General features: G+C 41.0%; 1 long non-coding RNA gene across 1 annotated transcript; it reads left to right on the top strand.

The window, feature by feature from the left end:
• Positions 1 to 22,119: 22,119 nt before the first annotated feature.
• LOC121341936 lies at positions 22,120 to 26,857 on the top strand. Its single transcript, XR_005953475.1, has 3 exons — positions 22,120 to 22,393; positions 22,477 to 22,632; positions 26,613 to 26,857. It is a non-coding gene; the product is annotated as an uncharacterized LOC121341936 (long non-coding RNA).
• The last annotated feature ends 1,020 nt before the right edge of the window (positions 26,858 to 27,877 follow it).

Below are 27,877 nucleotides of genomic sequence, written 5' to 3'. Positions count from 1 at the left end.
CCAGGGTTTGAAGCTAAAAGTATTTCAATATCATTCACAGATCCACAAGGGAGTAAAAGATATAACCACAGCTGGGAAAGACAGATCTAAATAGGCTTTCAGTTTTCTAGAATGGATGGATGCTAGCTGGGAGCAACAGTGCTTCATGTAATGAGGTGATGCATGTAGACCCTGCAGTAATTTGTTGGCAAAGTGATGAACTGGGGCAGTGGGCAACGAAACAGTAAGAAAACAGGGTAAAAACATTCTAGGAGTAAGATTTGCGGGATTTACCACATACACAATTTTCAAAACTAAACAGAAGTATGTAACTGCCATTCTACAGACTTCATGAATTTGTTGGCCAGATGGCCTGGGAGCCTTGACAAGGGGCCAAACACACTCAAAGCCTGTATTTCAAAGGACACTTCCCTTGATTTCTTACATCTCTTGTAACCTGCTTAAAAATCTTAAATCACATGGTGTCAGCTACTTCGCTGAATTTTTTGGTGAAAGGGGCCAAGGTAAAGTTCAACTGAAAACTGTTGCTCATACCCAAGTACATGTTGGCTGTGTCTACAGTTCTTTCTGTTCCCGGAGGAGTTTGCAGACTCGCTCGACCCCATGCTGGCACACCAGGCTGCTGGCTCAGATAAACATATGCACACTGCAGTATCACCCCTGAATAACTGTGGGGGGACACAGGCAGCATGTGACCCTGAACAGATTTCCTTGTACTCATGGAAGAACCGTCCTGCCTTAGCAGGATGTTGACCTTTTAAATTGGAATAAGACCTCCTTGACACCTTATTTTAAAATACTTCACAAATATATCTCTTCTATCCAAGGAGTTTGAGTTGTCAGGAAGGGGGAAAAGTCACTGGTACATATCTGTGCAATGACGTGGCCAGGCACAGACCGCCACTAGGAATGACAGATGGAACCAGACCAAATGCTAACATTTGTTCACAAATGATTACTAAATGCTTACAAGTAATAGATACACTCACAGAGATTGGCATTTGGGAATGAGACACAAATATAAAAAATAAAAAGGGCTAAATTCCCTAAATTGCCTAGTATCATCATGACAAATACTGATTGGATCTCACTGTTTTCTCTGTAGTCAGAAGTCAAATTCAGCTATAGCCAAAATCACCCCTGGTTTAATTCAGGAACATCAGGGTATAGGTTTGGGCTGTTACAAGATTTTCCCTAATCCTCAAATGGTTTACTAGTGTTTGCCATCAAATGGCAAACTGGTATTTCAGGAATCAAAATGTCCTTCAGAAAAGGTAGGCTGAATTTTCCCATTCAGTTGCTGATGTATTCCCATCACATACCTGTGCTGTGTCTCTCTTCTGGAGTAGTACTGTTTCCTTCTCTTTGCACCCTTTAAGGATCTCATACACTTCCCAGTACAAAATATTTGGGCTATTTAGAGATGTGTCTTTTGTGAGATGGACCCTGAGTGGGCAGAAGGGGAAGCACAGGATGGCTGAAACATCAAAAGAGGAAGCAAAGGCTGGAGACATCCCATTTCCTCTCTATGGGAGTAGGAGAGAAAGAAATGTCTGGGAGTTTTCCAACACAACAGGTTTTCAGCAAAACATTCTGTTTCAACAGAAAGATCTGATTCATTGAAATGGAAATGTTTTACAAAGAAGCATCTTTCTCAGTGACCTGTTAGCAGAACTCAGGCAAGATGCCACTGAAATCCACCTGTTACTCTGCCGAATACAGTTAGAGAGCTCACCACACTTGCCATGTGAATCACAAAAATTAGAGACACTGTAGCTTCTGGACCCACTGGCCTGCTAACTCCCAAGCTGTGGTACCTTCCTGTGCCACCTGCCCACATCATCCTTTAGGGGAGCTGGAAGTGCACGTCTGCTCTCAAGTCATGACTGTTCTGAGACTGCACAACCTAAGAGCTTAAGGGATGACCCCAATCTTGTCCAACCTCCCCTTTTTGCAGCCACCAATTTCTGTTGAAGTTGGACTAAAGCATAAACTTGAAGAACTTTGCCCAAAAGAGTCCAAATGATTGTGAATCCATTTGCCATTGCTAAAACTAGTCCATTTATATTTGTTATTCTTGCTGCAGATTTGAAAATATGTCAACCTTGAGCTTGGCTTACTGTTATAGTCCCTGTATCACATGCCTTCATTTGCAAGAGAGAAAAGCTCCTTTTATTCCAGAAGCACATAAGCAAGGTGCACTCAAACCCTCCTAAGCTAAGTCCATGTTATTTCCCTTGTGACTAATATTAGATGAATCTATTGCTCTCACTTACCCTTTGGCTATCCTCCAGTACTTGAAAAGTCTCATTTAAAACATAAAATTATAAACATTTATTAAAAAATGGTGCAAAGAACTTGCATAATCATCTGAGCACTTACATGCAAGTTGGGTTGTCTTGGCAGACAATTACATCTCTTTGGCAAATGGTAAACGTGTGATTGAAGGTACATCACCAGCTGGGATGCATCCAGCTTGGGCATTCCTAGTACAGAGAAGGAAGAGGTAATCAGAAGTTCTGTCTTATTGGCATCGTTACATTTTCACTTTGAGTTCCTTGTCATCACTGACTGGTGAAGTATAACAGCTGTTCCAGCCAAATGAAAAAGGCTTATGGACTCTGGTGCCTAAGCTATATATTATCTTCTAGGTAAGTGATTAACTCGCTTTTGTCTGCCTGAATAAGGTGAATATTGTATTACCTCTTGCCATGGAACAGGGCCTTTGGGTTGAAAGAAATCATTAGCCTCTCTTTTAGAAATGCAATCGCTTTTTCAGAGGGAGTTTATCCGTGATAATGCAGTTTCGGCAAACACTGGAAGAAAGATATGGCAAGAGAAAAACTCACCAAGTGAAGAGCATTCACTTAGTGACCTCTCAGCTTCACTAAGGTTTCCATTTAATCTCTCCAGAAAGCTGGTGTTGGTTATTCAATCTGAATTTCAGTTAATTTCACTTGTACAGAATGTGGCAGTAGCACGGTCATCTCCAAGGTACAGCAAGGGACAGCTGTTAAGGCTGGGAGATAGTCTACTACTTTTGTCATGTCTGATCTGGAATTTATTTTAAAATGAGATAGAGGCAGATTCTAGGCACAGAATTTTATCTAATTTCTATTCAAACTGGAAATAAGAAACAAATATGTCATGCTAAAGAAGGTTCAAATGAGGCGGCAGTAATAATGTTTAATTCAGAAAGTAGCTGCTGTACTTCTGTCATGTGACCTCTAAAATTGTAAACTGTTAGAATTAACATTTATTTAGCATGGCTTTATAAATCTCCTCTTACTTAGTGGTTAACAAACGAGTCTGATTTCCTTAAAAAGACAGCGTTCTTGAACTGACGTGACAGCGAGAGATGCAATTTAAATGATTTCAAAGACTTCCTCTTTGCCTAGGAGGAGCTGGGGGAGCAGAGGGTGCCGGCAGAGGCGGCGGTAGCCGGGGCTGCAGCTCCCTCCAGCGCCGGCTCAGCGGCTTCTCCAGCGGAGGGGCCTCGCTGAGACAGCGCCGCACTCGGGGCTCCTGGCGTTTGGAAATTACTTATTAGCTCGCAGACACGTCTGACAGGGTGGAAGTACCTAGATTTCGAGCTTTAAAGGTAATAAATATGGGATAAAAGTATGTATACAGTGATTTGCGTAAGTATCCTTGAAATTGTTAGGGCAAATGGCATAGACAGTGTTAACCCCATATGTTGGTTTGGGCAGGATTGAGAGCTGCATGCTTGCAGACTGTCAAGACTTTCACATTTTTAATGCCTATGGTATTTCCTTTGTAATGTCTTAATGGGGATGGGTACAGTGCCTGCTTCTTCCAGTATCTTGGTTAGCTGACTCTAATTGCCTTTCCTATTAATGGCTAACTTCTACAAATAGGAGGGATGTCTGAATTTGTGGAGGTCTTGAGTCTCCCAAGGAAGAAAGGCCTCTGGCACACATGATGATGGTAGCTAGAATCAGAGGGCTGGGGAAGATGCTGCCCTACCATTGAATGGTGCAGTCCTTGCTGATGAATCTGCAACCTTCCTGCCACACTTCTCAGGCTGGTCTGTAAAATAAATCACCTCTGCTTTTCATCTGTGGCTACAACCCTAGGGGAATTCAAAGTAGAGGGCAAGCCTCTGCAAGTGTTCGTGGTGCTGTTCCTGCAGCAGAGCAAGCCCTGAGGACAGCTGTACCAAAATCTGCTTCCTCATGTTCAGCAGGAGTCTGGTTTGGATCCAACTGCAGAATTGTAGCACAGGCACTGATGTGCCCCAGCTCAGGACCAGGCCAACCAGGTCAAACACCCTGCACCACTGGCACATGGCTACAGGCAGCACTCAGTGCAGTGTATTACCAAGGGCCTTTAAAAAAAACCCCACAAATGTAAGTAAATAAGATCAAGATGTGTTTTATGGATACTGTCTAGCTTATTTTACATAAATACTTGTACTCACTCAAAACTTGTTCCTTCTTAAACAACATCTATTCTAGTAAAACCTCAAAAAACTGTCCACAGTTTGTGTGGGATAAAAGGAGTGATGCAATGAATGAACAAATAATGCTGTTTTGCTTTTCTCACCTTCAGAGGAAATATGCACCAAGTGGTTCATAATCCATCCTCTGTCCTTGCCCTACACCGTATTCCTGTATTAAGAAAACTCCACCACAGTGCTTGACTGTACTGGCAGAAACATTATAAAAGCAAAGAATTGGTCTAGATAATAGAGTTCATATATTTGGCTCTCTCCTGAATTATCTTTCAATAAATGTTTTCCCTTTAAAATTTTCCTGCACTGATTCTCCTTAAAACATAAATATTTTGATATTTCTTGCAAAAGCCTTCACCTTCAGTGGAGTTCCTGAGCACACACAGTAAGGCAGTAGAGAAATCCTGGAGTTACAAAACACTATTAGAATATAAGTAAGTGGTAATAAACAGCTGAAGCAATTCCCTGTATAAATTATAATACTTGTTGAAAATATACTGGAGCAGGAGAAGGACTCCTCTTTCTGAGAAGCAGCAGAAAGAATGTGTGATGAACTTACCATAACTCCCTGACTCCCCAGCTTCACTGCTGGGAAGGAGGGAGGGGTGGGAGAGGGTGTTTTGAAGGTCTTAGTTTATTTCTCATTATCCTGCTGTGATTCTGTTAGTAATAAATTCAATTAATAGCTCTAATTTGCATCTGTTTTGCCCATGACGGCATTTGATGAGTGATCTCTGTCCTTATCCTCAACCCATGAACCTTTTCTTATATTTTCTCTCCCCTGTCCAGCTATGGAGGGGAGTGATAGAGAGGCTTTGGTGGGTGTCTGGCGGCCAGCCAGGTTCAACCCAATACACAGTCTCCCCATTTTCAGCTGATATTGCAGAATTAACTGTTATTGAGTATAAAGGTGCCTGATTTGCTGGAGAGCATTGCATGAGTACAGGCTCTTTCCCAAGACAGTGATACCAAATTATAATGTCATTTGTATTTATCCAAGTAGTTCTATTTATAATAACCTTTCAGGTGACCCAGTTGTACACTAAAGCATGTCTAAAGAAGATTAGTTTCTATCTTTCAGAGTATGAAGTAGTGTACTATATAAATACTGTAGCTTAGCTACTGTCTGTTTTGAATGTCAGTTAGGATCAGGTAGTGTTTATGTGCTCTTGAGATTTAGCAGTTTTTATTCGGGATTTCTCAAATTTGCATCAAGCTGAAACTTGGCATGTAAGCTGTCAGCACAGATGCTAGTTTTATTCCAAAAATAGAGTAAGTTGAAGCTTTTAAAGGTGTCAAGTGGCTTATTTATGCAGTGGTTGCAGATCCTTTAGTTTTCTGTCTCTTTCAACTATGCAGAAGCTTATTCTGTAACCTTCCTCCAGCATTACTGCATTCTCCAGCATTACAGTCCTGAGCAGTGAGGAATAAGAAGGTAAGTGATCACACTAGAGTGATAATCCAAGGATGGCGTGCCCTGGAAACAGGTGTAAATAATGGTAATTTTTGGTGAAACAGAACTAATTTCACGGAGTCACCAGAAGTAACTGAGAAAACATCTGGAATGCTGCCCAAAATGCTGACATACTGCTTGATAGCACAGTGAAAGGACAGGCAAAATCCCCAGCACTGTGTAGGCTTCCTAACACTCCTCTTTAGACAAGGAAGGACCTTCTTTCAGGGATCACTGAAACCTCTTCCTCCAGGAATTATTGCAGGGTACAGCTCTACCTCCACCATGGTATTTATTGAGTATGTGTATCAAAGTCTAAAGCATAATGACTCAGAAAACTTGAAACAGTATGGATCACTTATATTTAGTGATCTACAGCACAGTTTGAGGGTAACAAATTGCCCCTCATAGAATAAATCAACCCCTATATATATAATCACAAGTGGACCCCTTTGCTCTATTTTGTGCAGCCAAAGAAATGCCCTCTGCCATAACCTAAGCTCTGGTAGATTAGGAAACAAAACTAGGAGATTGTAAAAGACACGAGCTCCCCTGCAGAGTGTCCTGCTAACAGCTGCAGGAGAGGGCAGGTCAATGCAAACATGACATACACCCTGTCTCTTCCCTTTCTAAGAACCCTGAAAGACAGGAGGGGGAAGGTAAAGCCAGGGAGGGCCTGCCTAGTCAGAGGTCTGTCTTTCAGCTCAAGTTTCCATCTGTAACAAGTGGAGATAATATCCAATTATTTGCAATAATGTTGATATGTAAATAAATGATATGTGGTTTTTGTTAATTTTGTCAGTTTTAAGAATACTTACAGGTTGCAAGGACTTTGATCAGGTTTCAACTGAGCTTAGTCATTTAACACAACCTTCAAATTCATAGCTGTAATTTTTTTCCAGTGAGAAATTTAGTCTTTGTAAAAGCACTTGTGCCAGTACAAGTCAGTGTGCATGACTTCTTTATTCTACTCTTCTTGGGGAGGCATCCCCCATCTGTTTAAGAAACAAAGAGAAGTTGTCACAATGGTAGCAGAAAAATATTTTTAAGTTTAAACCCTTTCATTTTACTGAACCGAACTAGATCCAAATACGAATAAAGACCAGTAACAAGATTATAAGCTTGAAGTATTTGCTCACGCTTAATTCATATTCAATACTCAATAATTTTATATTCTCTGCGGAATGGTAGAATTTCAGCACTCACTGGCTATACCTCTTTTTGGAGGTCTTCAGCAGTAATTCCTCTTCTAAAATCTACTCCATAAAATGTTCAGCTGTATTAAAATTGTAGACAAGACCATATCAAGCTCTATTTAGTGGCCAAGATTTGCACACCTACAATACCCATGACATGCAAACATTTCAGTATTTCCTGCCAGAACGAAGCAATGTGAAAAACCTGAGGCAACTTATTTGGGTTTTAGACAGCTGTGGATGAGAACTAATTTCTGGTCAGGATTTGAAATCATACCTGCAGGTAAAATCATACCTACTCTTAAACAGATGCTCCAGAATTCTATAAGGAAGGTCACATATCTCAGCATCATTTGATGGGTACCTGGTCAGAAGTCTCTTCCCTTCCTGCTATAGCTGTCCCTATGAAATAGCAAACATGTATTCTGGTCATTGTGTGCTCTGTGAATAATTTCTCTGAAAGGTTATTTACAGAAAGTCAGGGTCCATTTTCTTAACTGTAAAAACATGGAGGTTGAACCAAATCTTCTTTGTTAAAAATCCTGTAACTCTCAGTGTGGTACAATTCTGAATTTGTAAAATAATTTCAAGATGTTAAAATAATTTTACAGATAAAAGAAATAAAAATCCCCAAACCTACAAGGGATTCTTCTTTATCAATCCTTTGGTTTTGAAAAAAAAATATATATATAAAAATTTAGAGATTGTATTTTTCCATAGTGAGCATAAAAATGAGACAGCCCAGAAATATACAGGCAGAAGAATGCATGGAACACACCTTGTCTAGATGCTTTTTGTGTCTCTTAAGCCTCCATGAACATCAGGTCTCATTGCAACATTTCCCCTCAGGAAATATCATGGTTTATTCCAGAGATTTTTTTTCCCAAGAGTTTCATCTGTACCTGTCTTCAAGCAAGACAAGTACAAAGTGGGTATTTTTGGTAGGTTGCTCATGCTCTTGATGGTCAGCAGTGTCTGTAGTTTTATGAATGCTTTCAGTTCTGGTGTGTTCAGTTCTGTTTTTGTAAGAAAGAATCCTCTACCCTCTCCCACCCTACAGCTACATGCTGTCATCCTCCCTTCCGCTGTGTTTGCTGGAACATTTTGTGTGGTCTTGTGGAGCTCTGGTTGTGCTTAAGTCAGGGAAAAACTCATAAAGGTTGGTGCATCATCCTTGAAAAGATGGTGAGGGCTAGGAGCAGGGGCTGGGCTCAGCAGTGACTCAGTGCAGTACCTGAAGGCCAGGCACCAGCTCCAAGGCTGGAACTCACCACACTGATGTACGTGCTGTGCTGGAAAGGGTGACTAAATCAACCCCTGGGAGAGACTCAAACAGAGCACCTCTGGATTCAGAGCCCAAGTTCACTTCTGGTGCCTGTCTGCCTACACATGCACAGAAGGGGAATGTGCACATAGGTCATATTTTGCAAGAACTGCCCAAAAAAGGTACAGTGAATATCTTTTGCTTGTGGTGTGATTTGACACATGACATGCCGCAGCAACCTTCCAGGGCACAGAATGTGATCCCACTATGTATCTGATATAATTAAGGATGTATGACTTAAGTACCAGCTGTAGCCTGAAGTGATACCATTAGACTGAGGTACAACATTGTGGTTTTGCTTTCCATCTAGGGAATTGTAATATGTGCTAAAAATACTGTTTGGCACGAGGAAATGCAGACTGTTATCTCGTGCAGAGTGGGACATGGAATGTCAATCCCAGTAGAAGTCACCACAGAAGAGGGAAAATGGACATTTTAAGGAAGCCTTCTTGTGTTGCCAGCAAGATAAGCTGGGGCTGGGTTGATATTCTTTATCCCTCTCTCCACTCTGTCCCTTGCAGGATGAGGAATGATCTGTTTAGAAGTGAGTCATAGCTAAATAAAACCAGCACAGGTAATCATTTGCACCACATTAGGCATCAATTTTCCATCACACATTGTATCTATGTAGCTACTGAAGACATTGTTTTCTTCCCTGTGTTTTTTCATGGGAAGATGCATTTATTTTTAAGCTGTATTTAAAGTCACTCATCTCTAGGGAAACATGGAGGGGATACTTGACCGGAAAGGACCTCACCGTCTCTCCAAAGCCACTTTGTGCCCAGGCTCTACTATCCCAACTCTGGGTGGCACACCATGACTGTGGTTTAAAGAGCATCCAGGAAAGAAGACTTGTTCTGACAATCTTTTTAGAAAAAGTATCCAAGATCCTGCCTGAAATTATGGTTACAGACAGCAGCATCTGCTGAATTATTTAAGTTGATACCTTCAGGTTCTATAACCATAGAATCAGAAAGGTGAGGAGCAGAGAAATTTATACACTAATTTACTTGTGAAGGACAATAAGATAATAAACAAAATATTCTGGATAAATAACAAATTAACCAAAGTGATTGAATTTCAGCCTTAGAGAGATGTAGAGACAAGTCCTGCCCATTTTACCCATTTGAGCAGTTTCATTAACAACAATTTGCTTCTTAGTAAATTGCCAGTTATAATAAAAACAAATAACTTGTTCTTTTGTTTCTCCACTGCTATGCATTTTAATAATTCCAGACGTACTCATTAAAACTGGTGCTTTTATACTCAAATATTGTAAAACACTGTTGCATTACTGTTAAACCACTCAATCTCCCTTTTCTGTCTGAGCATCCATATAGCCACAGAAGAGGCAGAGGAAAATAAAAACCTCCAGAACAGGTGCAAGAGCAGGATGATGCAACTGTCTGCTCACTTTGCCCACAGGAGCAATGTGGCACCTCGGGGCTGTGAGCATGGGTCCACAAAGTGGCACTGAGTGAATTCCATGCCAAAATGTTGACAACATCTGATATGTGCAAGAGGGCCACTGAGTGCACAGAACTGCATGTCCAGCGGAACATAACACCGTGCAAACACCATTGGGGTTAGATTTGCACACAGCAATCATTTATTCGCTATAAAAACAGATGTGCTCTATAACTGCATCTAAAAGGTGCACTACCAAAATTAACAATCCAAAGCCTGTATGAAGATAAAGGTTTCATCACCTTTATAATTTATTTGAAAAAGTTCTTCATTTTCTTATGCTATAAGTACCAATTTTAATAAAGTACTGAGTGGCATCTATGTTACGGTTTTAAAATATTTTTTACTTTGTCACATTTTAATCTTTATAATGACTGTATACTATGAGGAAAAATGGGTGACAGAGCACCAAGATTGTTTTAAAAGCATTGTTTGTTCTTTTATATTATTCAGGAAGTACTTGAGGCTATTCAGGGGAATCATGATATTTAATATGCACATGTACAATACTTAGTCTGCAAAAATAAGTTGGCAGACTTTTGCATGGAGCTGTTTCTAACATGTCTTTCCTAAGCAATTGAACATTTAGGAATCTGTTGGCAATTTTTTATTCTGCCCATGAGAAGTGACACTGTGAGAGGCTCACTTTGTGTCCATTCTTCTCAGGAGCATTACTGAGAGGGCAACCGGCTCAGTACTGTCACAACTCTGGAGGGAGAGATCTCACTCCACTGCCCTTGTGAATGGGGAAAATGGAGGTAAAATAATAAGAATTTGGATTTTTGGCCACACTTCCAAGAGCTACACTTCAGAAGCTAGAGGAGTTCTGTACAGGCATTATTAATCCTTGTTTCTGAAGCCCCTGTATCTGTCATGCTCAGTGCTGTTCAGAACTGGAACAGAAAGACAGGTCCAAAGACAGCTGGCAATCCATGTGTGATACAGCTGATCAATGAGTGCTAATAGATGAAAATACGGAAATTACTCTGTTATGGGCTGCTCAGCCTTTTGAAGAACTGGTATACAGGGAAGGTGAGAGAGGGTAAAAAACTCACTGTTTTCTAGAAAAAAAAAAATTGTTTCCAAATTGAAGGACTGCCCAGTGTCTTTTTCCAGTCTATTTGAAGATTCATCTTAACACTGGTGGGTAGCTAGTGAGTTTGAAGTATTTCCTCTTAAACTTTTAGTGTTTTTCATGAATGATTGTGGAACCCTGTTGGATGCCTACAAAGTTCTGATCTCCCGGTTAAGGAGGGTCCCCTTAACTTTAGGGATCTGTCCTATGGTCGAAACTGGTCCCACCAGAGTTCAGCATTTCAGTGATGCTCTGCAGACAGAAATCCAGCACCTCTGGCTCTTGTGTAGATTTATCAAGAGAATAAATCTTGACCAGGATGCTGTCAGTGTCTACAGGTCATGGCAAACACATTTCAAGTGGAAAAAAAAATCACTTGACTCTTTATACTGCACCAAGGATAACACAGTCCCAACCCAAACAAGTAAGGATTATTAATGGTAACAGACAGCTGGAAACACAGGTCAAGGACAGAAGATGTCCCTGCCTCAGTAGTTTTCCATTTGCTCATGATGCAAAGTGACCACCTGACTGCTCTCCTGGCTTGTTGTAGTCTCGTGGGCAAAGCACTAACTGCGATGTGCTCGGGGTTCATGTGAGCTCAGCTCACATGGTAAGTCAGACTCCAGACTCCCAGTCTGTGGGTGGAACTCCTCTGATGGCATTTCCTTTAAAGCTGTAGCACTATGCCCTTTATTCTCTGCTGCATAAGCATGGGCCCATTTAATCAAAGGCATCGTGCTTAAAACTGGTTGGCAGTGGAGTTTCTGCCTGAAGATGATTGAAAAAAGAGAGAACCGAGTGATAGCAAGTGAAGCCAAACTATAAGTGGTGTGAACCTTGTTTTCATTTTCAAAGTAGAACTAAATGTATGTGATTTAATTTAAAATGAAATGTATATATATAACATTTCATTTTAGTAAGAAGAAGTGCTGAAAATCTTTTTGCTACCAAACAAATGTGGATGACATTGGCTGGCAACACAGAAGTACAATGGGAATTTTTTCAAACATTGCCACAGTATATGTGGTTTTTTTTTCCTATTGAGAACTCACTACAACAATGCCAGGCAACTGAGAAGAATTTTTCATGTTTTGGATGGTAATAAATCTTCCACAAAGTGTTAACCAACACCTTGGGCAGCTTTTCTGGTTGATACTACTCTAGATCCCACATTACAAATTGCTGAAACAGGAGAAAGGCCTTAGGTACACATTTCAAACATTTCCTTTCTAGTTTTGGTCAGCATCATGTGACTACATGAGTGAAATAGCAAGGGATTAATCAATAATAGTGGCAAACTACAGCTCATGCTTTGAGTTAAAAAAGAAAACAAAATGAAAACCACTTTTCCTTGCCTACTTCCCCTCCTTATTCCCATCTAACAGTTCAACAGACTTTGTGAAAAGTCTCAGAATGATTTCTCTCTTCAATGCTTCTAATTTAAACGACTTACTAGAAATTAATATTTCATTACATTAGTCTCCAACGCTTCATCTCTTTAGTGCTAATTATCTCAACAGGACATATACGAAAGGCAAAGGCCACTTTTCTATATTGTCTGCATTAACACTATAAAACTATCTTCGTTTGACAGTTAAAGTTCTCATTTCTGTATTTCCTCATTTTTACTTTTTAGTGTCTCCCACAGAAAGCAACACAGTTTGAAGTGTCATGGGGTTAACGCTGCAGTCAACCAATTATGTCCTCATTAGCAAAAAAGACGCAAGACTGCTAGCACTTAATCCTTAGTTTTTCTTTCTCTTCAAGCCAAAGCCATCTTCGATTTCCATACTGGAAATTCTCAGCAGTACCCCTAAACAAAGCATTGTTTAATCCTGCAGGTCAGTTTGATATAGTATCCATTGCCTGAGCAAGGAAGCAAGGTCTAATTAGGCACCTACATGCTTGGAGCTAAGGAAGTTTCCACATTGGAGTAAATAGTTTCCACTAGACATCACTCTTCTTGTAGTAAAAAAAACCCCAAAACCCAAAATAAATCAACCTTCCATCTGCATTCCTTTTGCATTCTGATGGGCACAAATGAAACAAAATAACCTCCAAAACCACAAACTTATGTAATTTGATCAAATGGAAGGACATGCAGTACAAAGCTGGAAATCTTTTCCATGTACCTTAGCCAAGGTCAGGACAACTCTGTGTACAACCTGTTGCCTGGGGTGTCAGCATTTCAGATGTACTTTCAGAGGCTCTTACCACAGTCCTTTCATGCAACATCCTCACTGAGGAAAACAGCTTGCAAGTCCAAGCTCTTCATCCTTTGAAGTTCCCTCCTGTTCCTTAACTCATACTCAACCTTCAGCAGCCCATCTTTCATAAGGTGCAATTTGCAACAATAACTTTCCTCTGTTATGGTTTCTGCATGACTCTTGAAGTCTGGCTGAGCATCCAGATGGACCTTCACACTGGAGCTCAAATAACAAAAGCCACTGGGAATGGACTCAAGAGATCAGCACGGGGGCTCACGGTGGCTTCTGCCCGCCCCTTGCTGGTGACATCTCTCAGGTGAGGGCACTGAGAGCTGCTCTGTGATGCCAGAGTAGCATAAAGCAAGACCAGTGCAGCCAAAGAGAGTGAATGCTTTTAAGCGTGTGGCAATAATTTCTCCAGCCTACTCTGTGTCACTGAGCAGCCCAAAGGTGGGGAAACACCTAAAAGGAGGAAAGAACCATAGTCTCAGACTTCCACTTCTCATCCTCCAACTTCTGAACTGAATGACCTAGAAAATTTGACTTTCTAAACTTGGTATTCACAAGTGTGACACTTCACTGCTCTAAATACTTTGGACAGCTTTTCCCTCAATACCTTCATATGGGTTTTGTCACCCACACTAAGTTTTCTGATGGAGGGTGAGGTGGCTTTGCATGCCCTTACCCATTCCCACTGCCAGTCTTCTGAGTACGCAGCATCCTCGTTCACAGTAATCATATGCATGAATCTAACAGAGCAATTCCAGTTTTATGAAGTGCAGATTTCTGTAAAGGAGTTATTAGCATAAAATAACCTGATGTTTATTGTCAGACCCTATAGGTTTTGACAAGTTCATTAGTTTTAGATGTGGATCTTAACTAACTTCCATTCTTCGGGTATTACAAGACTTTGGCCACTTAAACATTTAATAAACGTAATGGAACAGTAAACTAGATGAAATTAAATGTTGTGGAATTAGCTCTGAATTTGAATTGCATTTTTATTGTATATTTTAGCAACCAAAAGGATAAGTTTGTAAAGTAGTTCTTTCAAAACAGATAAACAAGTAAGATGATTTGGAGACACATGGTGTAAGTAGGATGAAGTCTTATCAAGAAAAATCCTTCATGACATTGTAGCTGAATTAAGCCAAGGCATAATAATTTCCATTTGTCCAGACAAGCTACTGGCACGATTTCTGCAACAGAGCTGAAATGGTATCTGCAGATGGTGACTGGGGTGCAAAGTTAATGTTTTTATGCATGAAGCATCCTGGCATGTGCAGGTGATCTTCAAACGCCAAGGATTTCCTCTCTCTTTTGCATCACAAAACATCTGCAAGAGTCCTACAGCATTCAACAACACTGTTTATGATCAAGAGCCAGATTGTGATATTTGTGTTCACAGCTATTTAGCTTTTGCCCTAGATTCCCTTCCCAAATTTTCCTTCATTTTATCCTGCTTCTGTTGGGCTTGTAACCATATAAATTAAGTGAACAATTGTATTTCTGTCAGGCTAGTCGCTGTGTTGGAACTGCCAGAATCTCACTGGGCTGGTAAATCACAGTTTGGTAGCTGCTGCCAGACATAACAAGGACATCCAGGAAGCTATCTGGGAAGCAAGACTGCTCAGAGGGAATATGGGTATCTCACAGTTGATCTGCTTGCTAGGGATATGAAAGTAAGGGGAGCAAAACCAGTCAGAAATATTAAAAAGCCCTTTTGTACGGTTTAATACTTGTTTTGGGACTGCAAAATACAAGAATATAGGGAATGCAAATATTTTAATCCAACAAAAACTAAAACAATGAAAAGGGATCTGCCCATAAAAGCTGAAGCACAATGATGAAAAATTGTATATTCCAGCAAAAACTCCATCACTATTTACTTATTTCTATTAATACAATCATAGCTTAGTCAAAATTTGACCTAAAACTGAACTGGAAATGTGAATAGTGTGTTCTGCAACTGTTAAAAACAATTGAATGTGATGTTGAGCTCACCACAGGTTTTGTCAGCAAGTCCTTGCTCCTTTAAACTCCTGTGTACAGGCTTTCTACTCTTTCGGAATGGGGAATTAAAGAACTCATTAACTTGGCTTAGTTTGCCTGGAAATTATGCAATCTGGGCAATATGGAGAGCAGCATTTGAAAGACATTGTTAGCAAGGCTGTGCTGGGTGACAGCAGCACTTCCATCTGGCAAATGCCTGAAATGTGTGTTCAGAGTGGGAAAGACTGGAATAAAAGAGGAAAATAAGGTGATATTGGCCTAACCTGGCATGTGGCAGAGTTTTTGGGCAGGCTCAGAGTATATTGTACAACAACAGACAACACAGAAATAATTCTCATTTTGTCTGTAGTGCTTAGCAAACAAGTTTCGCTAATTTTTCTTTAATCAGATTTTTAACTAAAATATTCCTTGCTTTAGTGCAACTGGAATAAAGATTATTCTAAAAGCATGACCAACTGATAAGACATGAATAAAATTACTTCCATGTGTATGAGATTATTATAAATGGGACTTCTCTTTTCAACAAAGAACACTGTAAACAAATACACAATCCAGTTTATTAACTGAGATTGGCTGGATTACATTTTGAAAATAAGATACACATGTTGGCAATTGTCACACTTCACTATAGTTATGCCTTTGAAAGACATACATCATGTGTTTTTTCCTCTGGATATTGTAGCTTTTTTAGCTTGCCTTACTAGAACATTTTGAGGAGTATATTTTCAAACTGCATATACCAGCCTGATTTCTATATCCATGTTCAGACATGAGAGGGCAGATCCAGATTCCTCAGTTACATGGGCTGAGGTGGAAGTTAGGAAGATCTTCCAGCCAGCTGGGATACACACAGAGGGGGCTAGGTGTAAATGTTTCAGTGGCTGCTGTGTTTGCCTGTAGCCTGTGTCACTCAGGGAGTGAGACCAAGAGAGGCATTGTTCAACTAGGAGAAGAACTGTGTCAGTGCTCTGTTTTGTTTGGGTTATTTTACATTGCAGGATGTTGTTCTCATGTCCTGGTTTGTATAATGTGGCAAAACAGACCTTCTCTACTTCGTACATATGTTATTAGGGGAACTTAAGCTGCTAGACTCTTAGGTAGTAGCTGCCACAGAAAAAGATAAATTATATTTTTGGGGGCTTTTTAGGGATTTTTTTTTTTTTTTTTTTTTTTTTGGCTTTGAAAGAAAAAGCTTCTCACTTGATAAAAATAAAGACATAAACCTTTCTGAATAACAGCAGCCTGGCATTCAAGGCACTCATGGCATGTCCAGGTCAAATTCTTGTTCCCGATCAGGTGGAGTCCTTGCTTAGCCCTGGCTCTGCTGCCTGGCTGGTGCGTTAAGCCCTAAGCACTGGGCTGCTGGCCATTCTGTACCAAGTCTCTCTCAGAGTGAGAGACTTCTCTGACACACCACAAAACATGATTTAAGCCCTCCATATGTTTTGAGAGAACTCTGTGCTGGGATGCACTGGTTACATTGGAGAGGGCAAGTTAGATCACAAGGAAAGTGATACAGATCTTAACCAAATCTTTCCTTCAAGCCCATTAGAATTTCCAACCTGTCCAAGAAATGACGACAAAGTATTTTGCAGACATTATTGGACTCAGGTGCTGTTAGTCCCATCCTGGTATAGATAACACACAAACTTGAAAAAGACAGCCTAACCTCTGCTTCCTGTCATGCAGCCTAGAAAACCAATGAAGTATTGCAATAGATATGACCAGCAGCACAAAGCAATCTCCTTATCTAATTGACACTCGTGTTGGTAGCTCACAGTAATATGACTTAGAATGATGTGAACTTAAAATGTCAAGTAAGCAGATAAAGGAACGCTGGCCTCAGCTAAGAATCTCAGACAGGAACTCCCCAGCTACAGAAGTGCCACAGTTCAAGCTTTATTTACTTCAACCAAAACTTTGCACCTTTACAGGATGAAGGAGTCCCCCAGTGAAGGAGCTATGTCAGTCCTGTCCCTCCTTCCAGCACATCAGAGACAAAGATGGCCAGGTGATGGGTTCACTTCATGTGCTGCACTTCAGGCTTCATTGAGGGAGTTTCAAGACCTCATTTTTCAAACAAAGCCTGGGATAAAATTGCATCAGAATTCCATACAAATCTTCAGCTGCCTTGAGCAGGCCACTAAGAGGGGAAACCTTTTATCCCTATCTTATGTTACAGAAAACCTCAGATTATTTTTGGGTTTGGTACTGATTCTAATGTCACTTTTAAAAACCATGAAAAAAGGAAGTGTGTTAAAATCAAGATCTTCATAAATCTTATTAGGAAAAATTCTGTTTAAAGTACAAGAAATGAAACTATGTTCTGAAACTCTCCAAAGGGTCTTAAAAATGCAGTAGGGGGAGAAAGATACCATCCAATTAGTCCTCTAGTACTACTCACACCAAAATGACCACACTAAATAGCAAAATAATCAATTAAGGAGGGATCAGAAGGGGTGGAGCAAAGCACTTAGCAAAGCTGGCATCCCCACCTCTCTCTACAAGGCCAAAGATTGTTTTCTTGAAATTACAAAATGAAAGCCAGCCCCACCCTGTTTTGTTAGACAGCATTGATCTTTTTATATGAGCTACCTGTTCAGAGAAGCAGAAAATTTCAGATAAATCCTTTTAACAGGCTCTTTTTTTTTTTACTGTAAGAACAAATAAATGGATGAGGCATTTATTTTTTTGGAAGAATGACAGAAGCATTTCTGCCTCTGTGTTTGTGGCCACTAACTGGTGACAGCAATTAGAAATTATTGCCTTGTAAATTTTCTTCCATTACCTCCCGTGCTGGAGGCAGGCAGAGGTGAGCAGAGCCTGTCGGGGGGTTCCTGCTGTTGGCAGCCAGCAGTAGCACTATTGCTGCTATGCCTTCATTCCTGCCCTGGACGTGTGCTGGAGCAGAGATCCATCGGCCCTGCAGCCCCAAAGGGCTGACCTGGCTGGCTTTGCTTTCATGTTCCCATCTTTGCTGCATGCCAAGCTAAGCCACAAGCCAGCTCAGGGCTTTATCAGCCACCTGCAGAGGATTAGGTGGACAGCCCTGCACTAAGGTTTCACGGCAAGCCCAGGCAGCGGCTCTGGCACGTGGGAGCCGCACCGCGGTGTCCCACGGCCCCAGCAGAGATCAGGCTGAGTTTGTACACCCAGGCTTTGCAGAGCAGCCATCTGTCACCGTGCAGCCACGAGGGGCTTAGAGGGGCTTTGGCAGCTGGATCCAGCCCCCACGTACTGTACAGTCTAGATGGGACCAGACAGTAACCAAAGAGTTACAAGCCAGTGGTGGAGACCTAGGGAGCAGCTCCTGAGACAGACCTTCCATCACAGCAATGCCCGTGCCAAGAGCTGCAGCAATGGAAGGACAGAAGCATTTGTCTCTCAGCCTAGAAGGTATTAAGTCTGTGCTTCATACAGTAAGAAAGTTATTATCACCAGCAAATCTGTCCCTTTCTCTAAGTCATAAAATCTGAATGTGGAAATCACATCACAGATGAACACCACCAAAACTGTTTTTAACTGACATTCTGGAGGTGCTTCCAAATAAAGTGATTGTTTAGGGAAAACAGCAAAGTTTTCAGGTGACAATAAGGCTACCTATAAGAGAATTTAGAGTTTGGATGCTTAGTACAAAAATGAACAGATAGATTTATGAACCTATCTTATGCTAGATGCCTCTCTGTATTATTCAGGGATCCTTAGATTTTAATTTTTATGTTTTCTATGCTTGACTTCCATTCTGGCAGGAATTATACTATTGTAATTTGGTCAGCTAGCAGCCATTACTTTGAATAAACCCAATGGAAACAAGATTAGATGCAAACCCATTTTCAGCAAAGCCCACTAACCCAAACAAACCTCAAAACTTGTAACTTATATAAAGCCCTTTCTCTGATGCAGCTCATGCCCAGCTCTGTGAGAACCACAAGGGAGTATATTAATTCCTCTGTGAGGCCAAAGAAGGCAAGTACCAGATGGAAGACACTTTACAGTGGATCTGCTCTACGTCATTCAAACTTCAGTAGCTGTTTGAGAGACCTTTTGGTTCTCTGACTATACTCTGTTCTTTACAGAGCAAACATGAGAATTCTCAAGTCAAAACATTTTTCTAATCAACATCAAAAAGGATTAAAAAAACCTCTCAAAGCCCTTTCTCCCCTACACAGTTAAGAGAAAGCTCACAACAAGTTACTGAAAACCAATGTGCTGCTTTTATACAGAATTTCCAAGAAAACAGGAGTGGGGAAGCAAGTATAATGAATAGGCAAGGAATGGTCTTTAAGAAGGATGAAATATTAGAGAGTTTTCAAGCTTATCCTAATCAGGTATCATTGTAAAAGCAGCTATAAAAAGCTTTTGTTGGTGTTACAAGTGTAACTAGAAGTAGAATTCTGTGACGGTAATAAAGCTGCTACTGCAAATATTTTACAATGGAGAAATAAGGTTTTTGTGGCTAATAAAAACATATATATTTAAAGAAATAGTCAGCATTATATTTCACCTCTGATTTCCTTTTTTTCGTACCCCCTGCATGCTTCTTCCTCACCAAAAACTATAATCCTTGAAGAAGAGGCAGTCATGCTCTGCACAAGTGTAATAGTCTAAACACGTCACTTTTTTTCTGCAGATTGAGACCTGAGAATTTAATGATTTACAGAACACTTCTGCTTGAGGCCTTCTTTCAGCTTTTATTAATTAAGAGTACATGTCTTTGATACAAAGTAAAATCTCTGAGATGCCAGAGGCATTGCAGTCTCAGGTATATTTAACACAGAGCAATGTGAAGGATGCAGTTCAGGGTTCTACGCTGCTCATGTCTTTGCTGGCATAAATTTAGAAAGTGTTAAAAGGTCTAGTGCCTATAAAAGTTAAGCATGTTACAGCAAGCCAAGAAAAGGGAGATGATGCATTCTCTCAGGAATCTGTCTAAGGAAGTTATGGGTGTAGCTGCTGCGCTCTTTGGCTTTGGTGAAAGTCTAGAGCAGGAAGTGTTGTGGGATGGCCCTGGTAAAACTTACAGAAACAACAGCTCTAAAGTAACTGGGAAATTCAGATAAAAGAACTGATATAAATCCTTAGGACAAATGAATCTCCTATTGGACTGAGAGTCTAGAAGAGTAATATCTTCCTCCTGAAATTCTGAGTTTATTGCAGAAAAATGAATGAAATGCTATAGCACTAACACATTCCCCCACAATGGTTACTGGGACTTCTCACTTGGAGAAGAAATGAGAGGAATTTTCTTTTTTTATTCTGCTATTTTGTTAGTTATGGCTGTAACAGGAATTTAAACAACAGAAAAAGATTCCAAACCATTTGGGGAACTTGCCAATATTTTGTGATTCATACAAAATAAGTGGGACTCATGCAGTGGGACTCCAAATCTTGTTCTCTTCACCACTGACCTCAGAGCTGTTCCTGAAGCTGTCTCCATTTCTCAGAGCTGAAAACAGGCCAATAATGGTGCTGTAGGAGCCTACACTTACTACTGGATAAAGCCATTACTGACAAACGGGGTCTCAGAAAATGTTCGAAGGAGTCATGAGACTGACTTATTTTCCTAAAAGCAGAAGTTACCCTCATTAAGTCTATTCCAGAACAATACTGCCAGTGTTTTCTGAGTATTCAGAAAGTCCTGTTTTGTTTCAAACATAGAGCAGAGAACAAACAAGAGTAAATTGTCAGTTTCAACAAAACCACCTATTTGAAGCTGGAGGCAAATATCAGGATACCTTGTTGCCTGAACATTTTGGGCCAGACTACATCAAATGGTGGAAATCAGAGTCAAGTTCAGCAATGCTGTCTTGCCCATTCCCAGTAACAAACTGACTCCTTGCTGAGCTGTCCCATTGCCAGACTGCAGCACTTTCACCCACAGACCTGCAGAAGTGCCCAACTGCCCTGCAGAAACACATATTATTTTTTTTTAAATTTTGTAGCTTCAGCATCTGCAAATGGACACCAATGCCTTCACTTACATAATGCACAGGCTCTGCTCAGTGTTGCAAAAAAGCATGTTTAGCATGCTGTGATTCTTTAGGGAAATGGGTGAATAGAATTAATCTCTTGAAACTCTTTTTTTTTTTTCTGCTGCAGCAGCTTTTTAAAGTAAAGAATTTATTGGTGTAAAAAGCCAGTCACGTTCTTAATTGCCAAATAATGCCAAATGCCAGTGCCCATGTTTTATATCTGTGTTTACTTCACAGCACCATTCAAGCCCTGCTCCAAGTAATCTTAATGATTGCTTGTTAATACTAAAGTAGTTCCTCAGGAAGTTCCCACATGAAAAAGACACTGCTGACAGATTGAGAAGGGAAGAGGTTCAGGTGGAAATTCTCCTGCACTAGCACTACAGGATTTGCTGTGAACCTAAACATGTGAGGAATATAGCTTTCACCCACAGACGGCGACGAATACAGTCTGTGCCTTCCCAAGATAGAACACAGATTTAGGCTCAAAGAAATGCCAACATACAGCTTAAAGAAAAGGGCTCTAGTTTATGTTAAAACAGGATAACCAGCTTGGCATGAAAAATGTGAGAGTCAGATTGGTATCCACCCATTCATCAGGCTCTGAGCAAGGCAAGGAGGCGCAGGCTCAGAAGAAAACTGCCTCATCCTAATAAGGCAGAGCTGTCTGGCAGGGACATAGTCTGGATGCCTTCTGTATGAACTAGTGCAAGCCATGGAGGAGCCGCTCCTGCGTGGCTCAGGGGCCGTGTCATCTTTCCATCAATAACCAAGGGCGATCACCTCTGCAGGATTACTTGTGCTGGGCTGCACACAAATGCCGGGCTCGCTTGTGTGCTGCAGGAAAATCTCATGTTACAAGAAAAGCCACTTACCAATGTCCCAGGTTACCCTCTGCACCTCCTCCAACATGAAAGCCCCGGGAAAAGAAAACAGTCATCATGACTGACTAGCAAGCTTTTTTTTTCTGACCAGGGGATATAAAATTATAGCAAGTATTTTATTTATTTTTTGACTCTGTAGTAAAATGATAATGCTTCTTTGCTTGACTTGTCAAGAACTTCCTTTGTTTAGATTTAATTTGATATGACTGAATCCTCTAGAAATAATGCATTTAAAAGAGAAGGCAACAGCTCAGAAGATGGGCATCTATGCAAACAGCCATGTTTCTGCCTGCTGCTGAGTGGAGGTGGCAAGGTGTTTGCTGAGGTAGGAGCTGCTACTCACTTATTTTGAAGAAATGTCTTTTTTTCTTTGTATTTATGTCATTCATATTCACTGATGCATTCCAGGGAGAGGCAGATCTCCCTACTGATATCAAGAGAATCAGCTGAAAACAGGCCAATAACAATTTTTGGACTTTAAAGCAAGCTCTGTGGCTGTGCAGGAAGAAGGAGATTTAGCATTATAAGCTACAAATAAGAAACAAGTCATTTGGAAATAAAAGAGTAAGTATATTGTGTTGAAAATTATTAATGTAGTTGCTGTTCTTGTACTTCACAGAGAAAATATGATCCTGCAGCAAGATTTCCATCTGAATTTTAGGGTATTTGCTTGATTAAGTGCTGCAAGGTGTGCCTTTTGGGCCAAAATCTCCTTTTGGTCTATTGGCATTGTGGACCTTTGTCATTCAGTCATAAATATCTAATGCATTAAAATGAAAATCAACACTCAGCTGCCACTATTACATCTTACTCTTTTCAATAATTTTAAATATTGACCCAAAATATGGTGGCATGTTGACATTTCATACTTTTGCAAAGCAGGAAAATTAAAGCAAGTGGTGACCTTTTCTTACCACCTACAATAATCAAGTATGGCTCTACTGGCCTCTTAATCCCCCTCCACGCCTTCCTTCCAGGATTTGTACTACAACAGGGTATTAGTGGCTAAAAACAGAGCGAGAAATTGTGGTGAGGGACAGAGAATGTGCTGAGGTGCTCTTGGGTGAATAAACAGTGCCATTGAAAAGATCTTGTTTAAACACATAAGTTTGAGCAGAACAGAGTATGAACTTATTCAACTCTCAATTTATGAGATAGTTTAGGTTTGTTTAATCATCACTGAGGCTCCCTAAATTTCAACTACAATTAACTTTCAGTTTGGACAAGGTGCTTTCCTTGCTCATCAATTACTCAGGAAATGAAGGTAACCCTAACATTCCCATACAGAGAGGAGCTTCCACCACAAACCTCCCAGTCACTGTAAGCAGCTCCTTTAATTGTCAGCTTCTGCAAAAGCATATGGTACTCAAGAGGTGCATCAGACCAAGCATAGATACACTTCTATAATTTTTTGCTAATAATGCAGAAAAGAAGTTTGAAAGGTACTGCCAAAAGCCCTTCTAACTCCTGTTCACAGTCATCACCAATGAAAATGGGGATGGACTCCTGTGACACACCATCTCCTACAGACACGTCTGTTCCCTGCCATGGCAGACTCCACCTGTGGCAGGAGTGAAACTGGGGCTGGCTGAGATCTACAATCCACTTACAAGGTTCCTATTTCACTTGCAATTCTTTAATAGTTTCTAGACATATGGTTTCAACAGTGTGCAACTTCCCTGCATGAGCTATGGCTTCCACTTCAAATTGCCACATGTGTCTAAGGGGACAGAACAAGAAACTTGAATTCACAGACCTTGGACCAGTCCATTCTGTTGGGGCAACAGAGAAGGGGATTGAAGTACACCCAGCAAAGAGACCAGAAGTGTGAGCAAGTGTGAGGCAGTGCCACAAAGGCATTGTCAGGGTGCCCTGCCCAAGCCATTGTAGGTGTAGTCAGTATAGAAACCCATCTGAAATTCTCCAGAGAACACTTTCCACATGACTGACATCTTCTACAGCTCAAAACCAAAAAAATGTTAATTATCTCACCTCTCTGTCCCAAGCAGGCAGGATAAGAACACATGCTGACACATCAGCATTGCACAGGAGAAATTGCAGTTTATGACCACCTCTGCATTCTTCTCCTTTAGATAAAGGATTTCTTCCCTCTGCACCAGAATCTGTCAGCACACCCCAAACACTAATGATGTGTTTAAGTGTAGTTACTCAGCACTATGCACCCAAGCACCTACAGCTGAGAAAGCTGTTCATCAGTACGCCAAATTTGGAGACTCATTCTGCTTATGCTGAAGAAATGCTCCAACATCATTCCACTGTGTGTGCTCTTGGTCTGCATCCACAGAAAGCCTGGTGGCTCAGAAGTGCCCACACTTGGGCAAAAAAAAAAATAGAAGACACTCTAAAATGTAAGCACAAAAGAAATCTCTCCAAGGGAGGGAGATCACTCATCTCCCTCATCAGTTGTAATGCAGGTTTGCTAGCCTGAACTCCTTCATTCTGATTGAGAAAATAGATCCTTCATTTCACTACTTCCTTTACTCTTTAAGTTTCTCTTTGCTCTCTCCATGTCACTATAATGAAAGAACAGTCAGCCCAGTCCCAAGCAACCATTCTGAGTATGTATTTCAACAGTGCTGTGGTTAATAAGCTTGTCAGATAGCAATCCAGGAGCAGCAGATATATAGGTTCCTCAGGCATGTTGCATATTTTTGTCTTTGCCATATCACTAATTATAACCATGGTTGTGATTAGAACGCTGAGATTCATGATTTTACATGTCACTCTTCCCTTGCCTATCCTAACTTTATCCTCCTCTGCCTGGCTCCAACAGCAGAGACATCAGTGACAGGGAATGCCTGCCAGTACAGCAGGAGTGAGCCAGTGCTGATCCTTCTTCCTGTAACATGTCCTGGCTGAGCATGTCCAGGCTAAAACATCACTGCAGCCAAATTTGCACATACCCAAAAGCAGTATTACTTTGTAACACTAAGTACTAGTATGAACAGGACTCCTCACAAGCTTCTTGAAAAAACAACCTTTAGATTAAATGGAGGAACTGGAAGCAGGTTTTAGACTATCTTTTCCATATACTGGAGGACACTTCTTATGCATAGTTGCACTAGAAGTACCTAAAGCCTTTAAATTCTTATCCTTTCAGAGACCTGTTAGGGTTCTTGAAATGAGGGAATTCAGACCAAGAGACCTGTGATAATTAAAAAAAAAAAAATAAAAAGAGAGGGGGAGACAAAAACAGCATACAAGGCCATCAAAAGAGAATCATGCAGGACTCAAATATCCCATCCCAGACTCTCTTTTTCTGATTGCCTCCTAGCACTAGAGAAAACTCAGTTTGACAGATACCTACTTTTTCTACTTCCCCATGCAGGTGCCCTGAGCTGCACCACTTTACACACCCAGAACTGCTTCAGCTGAGGGTTAGCAGAGATGCGCAGCTTCAACCCACTCCACACCCAGAAGCAGGGCTTTAGCTCAGCCCGGGGGCAGCAAACACAGCCATCAGGCAGAGGGCTCCCAACTCTCAGAGGTGCAGACAGATGTCATGGCACCTCCTGCCTTCCTGTAGAAGAGAGAATGAGGTGGGGTGCTCTCAATTGCTTAATCTGGTGCTTGGCTCCTTCTGCCTGTGGGCAAGAAAGCTGTGATTCTGAGCAGGATGCCTCTGTCACTGGGTGACATCTTCATCCTGCACGAGGCAGCACTCCTCATCTCACCAGCTGAAGCCATGGAACTGCTCAGGGAAGCATCGCCATGCTCAGAGTGCTCCAGGCCCAGCAGAGGGTTCTGGTTACTCTCCCTGCTGCCAGAAGTGCTGGCATACATCGCTGCTCAAACCCCAAACTCATCTTGGGGAGCAGGAACCACGGCTCAGAACCTCCCTCTTCCTCATGAGTGCCCTAAGCGGTAGCCCACAGTCCCGCAGCCTTTTTGTTTCTTTGTATCCATGCTTTCTCTCAATTCAATTAATTTTGATTTGGAAGAACACATTCAAAAGGAGTGAAAGGTGTTCTTACAGGATAAGTGGTTGCCTTGGAAATAGGACATGTGGATTTCAATTCTCTCTAGTAGAGAAGAGAACCAAATGTAAAGCCCCTGCTTTATCTGCAAGGGCAGTAACCACGCACTGCCATGGGAAAGGTGCACATCTGAGACACAGCAAGCTGCAGAGCACCCCAGAAGAAATGGACCATGGAAATGTCCTCAGGACAGAGCCAGGACCAGGCTCCTGCAGAAAGGCTTTTCCCTGAAGCTGTAGTCGGACTCATGCAATCATCCAAGCAACTTCTTGCTGAGCACATAGACTTTGCATGATTCTTTCCTCAGGCTTTCTGACTGCTAATACAATATGTCAGGGAGGAAAGAAAAAACCCAGTGATTTTGCCTAAAAGTTGGGTGACAATAATGAGGCTTTCTGGATCGAGCCAGTAGGAATAAGTACAAGTAAAGTAGGTTTATACCTGATTTAGTTGTGGTTTGGTTTTTTTTTTTGTTTTTCCTGAAAAGTGCTTTCCCCCATAGCTTCTTTTCAAGCGATGTTAACATTAGGTCTACGTTACTTTCAGCTAGTCAAAGTGCAAAGAGGTTGTCTCAGGACATGATCTCTCTGAAAAAAATGCCAAGAGATTCACAAGCTGGACACAGATCACTTGCTGAGTGTTTCAGGCTACTGTGAAGGTGTCAAATGAAGACCACTTCAGGCATCCAGGCATCCATAGCAAAGGCCCAGGGGCCAGAGAGACTGCGACCCTGCCCAACCTTTAAGCCACACTGTCTTGTGTGTCGAGGATCAAAGGCAACAGAAATAACAACGATCATGTTACATCGTGCTTTTCCAATAAACAAATGTGTGTCTTTTCACTTCAGCTTTTCCTGTGCTTTAAGAAAAGAGCAGTTTTAAAAACAAACCCCAAAAGACTATGAAATTAAACTGTATATGTCCAAAAGCCAAGACTGTTATGTTTTGCTACTTTCAGTTAGTTTACACTAAGAGGATTTTTGGGAGTTCAACATACCACTGCTGTCCTGTAATAATATTTCACAGTGTAAGAGATGTTGTCTTATTTTTCTTCTTGGCCCAGAGTGAATAATTCACCACTGCATGTTTCATAGTCTGAGTCATAAATGTTGAAATTGATTACACAGAGGCATTGGAGTCTCTCATTTTGCTTGCTTAAAGAACCACTGAAATTCACTGAGACATTTACAATTCCCATGAAACTCAGGCTTCTAACTTGAGGCTTTTTATTTCTCCCCACTACTGTCAGGATAGCAGCTTCAAGAACACAGTACATGTTCAGAAATCACAAGAACATTTAAACCCCCCAAAATTCTGAGAAGTGACTATATGAGGAACATTGCTTAATCTGGCTTGCTTTGAGCAGTGAACAGGTATTACCAGTACTGAGGTATATCCTAATTCTCAGTACTGTGTAACCTCAGGGGCAGTCCCTGTTCTTCTGCCTATGAAGCATTTTACTATTTAACAAAGTTTCTGTTTACTGAAATTACCTTTCAACTCTCTAACACTCCTTTTGATAGCAGAAGAATGTAGCTGGATCCTCCCAATCCCTTTTGTCTCAGGACAAACAAACCCACCCTCCTTTGCCTCTCCTCCCCTGTCATATGCTCCTCCTCAGACCCCCATTTTAATGGCTTGCCATTGAATTAATATGGTTTTCAATAACAACACTTGATTAAGAAGAAATGTATCTTAATAGTTGTCCTACTGGGAGTAAGCCCAAATACACCACAATACAGATGAAAGACATTAAAGCCTTGTGTTTGTTCAAAAAAATGGGATTTTGCTTCTCACCTATGGCATCAGTTG

Source organism: Onychostruthus taczanowskii, unplaced genomic scaffold (assembly GCF_017590055.1).
Source record: "Onychostruthus taczanowskii isolate IOZ18803 unplaced genomic scaffold, ASM1759005v1 scaffold5, whole genome shotgun sequence".
Taxonomy (NCBI): domain Eukaryota; kingdom Metazoa; phylum Chordata; class Aves; order Passeriformes; family Passeridae; genus Onychostruthus; species Onychostruthus taczanowskii.
This window is presented reverse-complemented; position numbering and strand designations above follow the sequence as displayed.